The 7,500-nt window shown below is 42.2% G+C and overlaps 1 non-coding gene and 1 pseudogene across 1 annotated transcript; both read right to left on the reverse strand.

Annotated features, from left to right (window-relative positions):
• LOC128871023 (large subunit ribosomal RNA) overlaps positions 1 to 6,441 on the reverse strand; it is a 9,795-nt pseudogene extending 3,354 nt beyond the window's left edge.
• A 442-nt stretch (positions 6,442 to 6,883) lies between these two features.
• Positions 6,884 to 7,064, reverse strand: LOC128871029 (5.8S ribosomal RNA). The gene has a single exon (XR_008455681.1). It is a non-coding gene; the product is annotated as a 5.8S ribosomal RNA (ribosomal RNA).
• Between the last annotated feature and the right edge of the window lie 436 nt (positions 7,065 to 7,500).

Here is a 7,500-nt window from a genome sequence, read left to right on the forward strand (position 1 = left end):
GAGTACGACGACCCTAGCAACTTTCCACTCGCGTGGAAAATATCCCTCCCATATGCATTTATCATAAATGGCCTCCAAATATTCCGGAATGAACTTCCACAAGCATTTGCACATCTCTCCGTTCAAACCATCGAAACCTGGAGACCTTTTAGACCTGACCAGGCCAAACGCATAGTCCAACTCCCCAACGTCTAGTGGAGGGACAGGCACCTCTTGTGCAGGAGGAACTTGAACCTCAGCCCTGGGAAAGAACTCGCCTAACAAAACATTGGCGCACTCTCTCCACGTCGATAATACAGTATCACCTACGCGAAGAGAGCTAGCCATCTCATTTCGACGACCCCGACAGATCCTAAAGACCTGTCCCCAAGGGTCGTCCCTATTTTCCCCCACAAATCTCCTCCACTCTTCCTCCTTAACTCTCACAAGCATCTTCTTATATTCTTTCATCCCTACACTAAATTGATACTTGAGCTGAGACAGATTCTCCGAATTGGTCCGCCTGCCGCGTTGAAACAACCGCCTCAAGCGCCGGACAGACCTCCTCTTTGAGTTCAACTCGCTAGTCCACCATTTCACACCTTTCATTCTCACAGCCCTAGCTTTCCTAAACACTGAGTCATTCACTCCCCAGACACATTCAGATAGACGAGCAATTTGCTCGTCAACCCCCAATTCCTCAAACTCACTAAGCGGTATATCCAATACCGCTTCCCTAACAGTATGTCCATATCGGTTCCAGTCAGTACACGAGGTACGCCATCGCCTCAATGGACTCCCCCCTTCTAGCTGCGGGGTACGGGGAGTAACCATAATTTGTATTAAATTATGGTCACTAATTCCCCAACCCCCCCTAACACTCCATTTACACTCGAACCTACTCGCTGCTGCGTCATTCATGAGCGTCACGTCAATGTCACTCACACCTCTAGGCCCCTCAAACGTATACCATACGCTTGGTTCGTTTGCTACGAGGAGGTTATTCGCCACAAGCCATTCGCTCATAACCTCACCCCGATCGTGGCTCCGATATCCAGCACTATGCCTGGATACCTTGCTGAACCACATCGGGGAGGTAGCATTCGCATCAAGACACACGATGGCAGGAATGCTACTCTCATGTAGTAGCACCGCATCAATGTATCTTAAGTAGGGCTCTAGAGGCTCGTCAAACTTGCAGTACAAGCTGACGACATTCATTCTGCCGAATTCCCCCTCGACACACACACATACTCCCCACTGTGATGAGTCAACTACTACACAAGAGTAGCTTGGCTCACACACAGCTACTGCGGCATTGACTCCAAGGTCCGTAAAGACCCTGAAGCCCCCAGGAAGACCTCTCACCACCCCATTGGTGGAGTATGGTTCCTGGAGCAAAGCAATGCCGCAGCCCCCCTCCAACATACACGCCCCCAATTCACACATCACGGCATAAGCCCCCTGACAGTTCAGTTGATATAGCTTAACCATTAATGTCTAACGAGCGCACGGGCAACAATCGCACAGTACACCGGGCAGACAGTGGACATCATCAAATGCCCGGCTGGCTTGCCCTTAAACGCACAGTTGCGACAATGCGGGGCATTGCCACAACCCGCACTCCTGTGTCCTTCTTGCCCGCACCTTCGGCAGACATCCTTCTTGGCCCTGCATTCTGCCACCCTGTGATCGAATCCCATACATCGGAAGCAGCCGGGCGTCAGTTGGTCCGGCCGTACCCGGAAGGAAAACCACTTAACGTAGCAACGACCTGCTTCCAGGAGGGCGGACATTAGCATGTCCGTGCCCTCAAGGACAACATTCGTCACCCCATCAGGGCTGACCTTCCAAGGACGGCTGACCATCCTTACGTCCTTCTCAAGGCACCCAGGGCTGAACTCCTTGAGGTTCAAACGGAACAACTCTCCCATGAATTCATCAGGGGAGATCTCCGTGTGAACCCCCTGGACCACAACCCTAGGTCCCAGCTTCCGACGTATGCTCACATCGAGCCCCACCTCGGAAAACTTGGCATTTCTCACCAAGTTATCCCTCTCAGCAACTGATGGGGTGCGAATAATCGCACCTCCATCCTTCAACGGGCGCACCTCGTGCACCCTTACCCCCATGGAAGGCCCTACCTCCTTTACCACTTTTTTGATCACCTCTTTGGACGTAGTGGGGGTCTTACCCCTCACTACGACCGACCAGGTCTCAACTGGCTTGGGCACCGGCAACGCCGGCAACACAGGCGCAGGCGCCTGAGGTGCCGGCATCATCGCTGCACCAGCCAGCGCAGCTCCAGCCGTCCTCTGAGGTGCTCCCTCCCTAGTTATCTTCGTGGCTTCTAACCGCCCACGAAGATGGGCTATTTCCGTCACCATTTCCACAAACAGTTCCTCGAACTCCAAGGAGTATCCCAGGAGGTCTTTTGCCACACTTTTCGGGACGTCGTCCATATCTATGACGGCTCCACTAAAGGCCGTCACAATGGACTTGAAGCGCCCCATAAATTCGCCCCCAATTTTTATTCCCGAATTTTCCAGGGAAGCACCGAAATTCCTGCGGATTTTCTCCATGCGCTTCCCGGCTGGACCTAATTTATCCCCTGATTTACGCACCTTTTTCACCCCCCCCTTTTTCTCCCCCTCGGAAGCGCCCTCGCTTCCGCTTACCCCCGACTTACCTTCAGGTAACTTAGGGGCTACCTTCCCCTCGTCACTCGCCTTTACTACCGGAACTGCTGCACCTCCAGCGGTCTTCTTCCTAATACGGGGAGGGGACCGCAAAATAACCTCCTCCTCCCCCGACGTTGTCTCGTCCATCGCCGACGACGGTACAACAGAACCGATGGGAAGAGGGGTATTCGCCCTCTTCCGCATATCGCTTAATTTGGGCATCGCCCAATGCCCCACCAACTAGCTTGACGAATCCGCCGTATATCGCTCCCAAGCAACAACAAAAACAGGTCACTCTTGGGCGACAGTAAGGTACTGCAAGACAGGGATGAGTCCCGCACAGGCACGCACACAGCAACCACACCTAACGGCAAGCCAAAGCAACCGCGAGGACGTAGCCCACACCACCAGCCAAAGGTCTGGCAAAGGCCACCACCAATGCCCTGCCGGACAGAACACCGTTCCCCGCACAGGGACGGGTCGACCAATATGAAGCTAACGCCGGGCTCGACCGTAGGCCAAACGCAGCACGCTGTGAACACGGCACCTGCACAAGGTATTCAACCTTGGCGCAGCACTGTACCCACGCACAAAAATAACACCCCTTTTATCACTGCCGAAGATAGCAATATAACAGCACGCCAAACTATCGACGCACTCCCTATATCCACGCCGAAAATTAACGGCACTCACAAAACCACTAATAGTTCACAGCTATGTACAGCCACGCGCACAATTGGCGTCACTCGAATAACGGGCACACTTCCCGTATTCGCACAATGGCACTCACTAACACAGTTGCCCTTAACAGCGTACAGCTACTGTACAGCCACGCTAATCGTAGCGTCACCAAAATTCCGGTGAAACACACAACGGCACTCACTTTACACAATTCTCGGAATCACTATGCAGCTCATGTACAGCTACACTATAGCGTCACTCGATTCGCGGTAATACTCGCGGATATAGCACAAAACGAAATTGACAAAAATTTATGCGCTCGCGACACGACACGTCTTCACTGCTCAACAATCACAATGAGAATGAGTAGATAGGGACAGTAGGAATCTCGTTAATCCATTCATGCGCGTCACTAATTAGATGACGAGGCATTTGGCTACCTTAAGAGAGTCATAGTTACTCCCGCCGTTTACCCGCGCTTACTTGAATTTCTTCACTTTGACATTCAGAGCACTGGGCAGAAATCACATTGTGTCAACACCCGTTAGGGCCATCACAATGCTTTGTTTTAATTAGACAGTCGGATTCCCCAAGTCCGTGCCAGTTCTGAATTGATTGTTAATTGATAATCGTTATAATTTAAAAAGAATATATATCGAATGATATAATTCCTTAAAAATTTTAGCAAGAAAGTTCCACAATTGGCTACGTAACTACTATCCGGGGAACAAGAATCGTAATTCTCTATTTACCCAGAACGAGTACATAAACCATGGTATTGCTTCCCAATCAAGCCCGACTATCTCAATCTTCAGAGCCAATCCTTATCCCGAAGTTACGGATCTAATTTGCCGACTTCCCTTACCTACATTATTCTATCGACTAGAGACTCTTCACCTTGGAGACCAGCTGCGGATATTGGTACGGCCTGTTGAGAAGTTTGCGTGACCCCACCATAAATTTTCAAGGTCCGAGGAGAAAATATCGACACAACAGTAAATGTCATGCTCTTCTAGTCCATCTACCATATCTCTCTTCGAAAGACTTCCATGGTAGTACGACTATAAAACAGAAAAGAAAACTCTTCCGATATCTCTCGACGGCTTCTTTATGGTCGTTCCTGTTGCCAGGATGAGCACAAGGCCCATTTTTAATAACAAACGGATACTCAACAGGTTACGGAATTGGAACCGTATTCCCTTTCGTTCAAAATAATTCAAGTATTTAATTATTTTTTAATATATATATATAAATTTTATTAATATTTTTTTATTAAAAACTTGAAAATTTTCGGCTTTCGCCTTGAACTTAGGACCGACTAACTCGTGATCAACCACTGTTCACACGAAACCCTTCTCCACTTCAGTCCTCCAAGGTCTCATTCGATTATTTGCTACTACCACCAAGATCTGTACCAATAGCGGCTCCATGCAGGCTTACGCCAAACACTTCTAAGCACACTATTGTACCCTCCTACTCACTAAAGTTTCAAAATTTATAAATCAATCGAAATTGTTTTATAAATCATCTACTTTAGCGGTAATGTATAGGTATACAACTTAAGCGCCATCCATTTTAAGGGCTAGTTGCTTCGGCAGGTGAGTTGTTACACACTCCTTAGCGGATTACGACTTCCATGTCCACCGTCCTGCTGTTTTAAGCAACCAACGCCTTTCATGGTATCTGCATGAGTTGTTAATTTAGGCACCGTAACATTACGTTTGGTTCATCCCACAGCGCCAGTTCTGCTTACCAAAAGTGGCCCACTGGGCACATTATATCATAACCTCAACCTTCATATCAAGAAAGGTGAGGTTCTTACCCATTTAAAGTTTGAGAATAGGTTAAAATCGTTTCGACCCTAAGGCCTCTAATCATTCGCTTTACCAGATAAGATTATTTTATATAATTTTTAAATGCACCAGCTATCCTGAGGGAAACTTCGGAGGGAACCAGCTACTAGATGGTTCGATTGGTCTTTCGCCCCTATACTCAATTCTGACAATCGATTTGCACGTCAGAACTGTTTCGGTCTTCCATCAGGGTTTCCCCTGACTTCAACCTGATCAAGTATAGTTCACCATCTTTCGGGTCACAGCATATATGCTCAAGGTACGCTCCAGTTAGAGGTATAAATAATAATAAATTATCATTATACATAACTATATGGAACGCCCCGGGATTGAATTAATTGACTATTTAAGAAAATAGACTAAAAATTAATCCCATTATATTTTTAAGTTAAGTTAATTATGCCATTAAGTTTAATATAACTCAATGACTTGCACATATGTTAGACTCCTTGGTCCGTGTTTCAAGACGGGTCCCGAAGGTATCCTGAATCTTTCGCATTGTTAATCATATAAATGCATACAAATAAATATTAATATCATAGATATTAAATTTTTTGTAAAATTCAAAAAATGAATTTTAGCATTATATATAATAAAATCTATCAACACTTTATCAAATCATTAGTATTTATTCTATGTTAATATGCTTAAAAAGCAAATTAATTTAAATAAACTTAATATCACCAATGATCTTTTGATAAATACTTTATTATGTTAATAGATTACAATGTCCTTATATGAAAAAAATGCACATTATTTTTAATTATTTAATGATGAATTTTTCATAATGGATATTCAGGTTCATCGGGCTTAACCTCTAAGCAGTTTCACGTACTATTTAACTCTCTATTCAGAGTTCTTTTCAACTTTCCCTCACGGTACTTGTTTACTATCGGTCTCATGGTTATATTTAGTTTTAGATGGAGTTTACCACCCACTTAGTGCTGCACTATCAAGCAACACGACTCTTTGGAAATATCTTTCTAGTAATCATTAACGTTATACGGGCCTGGCACCCTCTATGGGTAAATGGCCTCATTTAAGAAGGACTTAAATCGTTAATTTCTCATACTAGATATTAAGATATTCCATACACTGCATCTCACATTTGACATATAGACAAAGTGACTTAGTGCTGAACTATTTTCTTTTCGCTCGCCGCTACTAAGAAAATCCTTGTTAGTTTCTTTTCCTCCCCTCATTAATATGCTTAAATTCAGGGGGTAATCCCATATGAGTTGAGGTTGTTTTAAAATATTTTTTATCTTCTCACACAATTTAATAAATAATTATATCATCTTTTCATCTCTATTTTTCTTTTTTTCCTTTTATATAAATATATATTATAAATAATAATTATGTAAAATGAGGCAATTCTAGAATAAAAAAAAATTAATTTTTATGCTAGACATTCCTCCTTTAATTACATATATAAATTAATATTTTATATATATATAAATAATATGAAAATTTTTTAAAGAGAATACTTAGATTCAAAATTTTTATTTCATTTTATTTGAGAGGATTTTTTTTTTTTTAAGAATATATATAATAAATAAAAAATTCATTATATAATCTTTATTTTTTTGCTATTAATATTATGAATTATTTAAAATCCAATAATATACACATTTGCTTAAATTCAATTATTTTTATAAAAGAATAAGCAACTTATTTAGCATAGTCTTACAACCCTCAACCATATGTAGTCCAAGCAGTACTTTAAAATTTAATTTAATGTACATAACAGCATGGACTGCGATATGCGTTCAAAATGTCGATGTTCATGTGTCCTGCAGTTCACACGATGACGCACAGTTTGCTGCGTTCTTCATCGACCCATGAGCCAAGTGATCCACCGCTTAGAGTATTTTTTTATTTATTTTTATTTATAACAAATGTCAATTTTTTTTTGCATATATTAATTGAAAGAGTAAAATTAAATAATAATAATAATAATATATAAATTGATTTTCTTTCAATAATATATATCAAATATATTTAACTCTAAACATTTTTATTAAGTTGCGAATGTCTTAGTTCAACAATAATACAGTGGTGGTATTTATTATGTTTGATTATTTTGTATTTTTTTTAATCATTTTATGTATATATAAATATATTAATAAATATATACCACTTTTGTTATTGTGAACAAATTAACTTATCATTCAATCAAATGAATAATAAGTACAACTTTCTATTTTCATGTTTAAAGGTTTTTAAAAGAAAAAATAAGAAAAAACATTACAAAATGTACCATCCATATTATATTTAATATGATATAATTGATGGATAACAAATTG

The sequence above is a fragment of the Anastrepha ludens genome, unplaced genomic scaffold (assembly GCF_028408465.1).
Source record: "Anastrepha ludens isolate Willacy unplaced genomic scaffold, idAnaLude1.1 ptg000075l, whole genome shotgun sequence".
Lineage (NCBI taxonomy): Eukaryota > Metazoa > Arthropoda > Insecta > Diptera > Tephritidae > Anastrepha > Anastrepha ludens.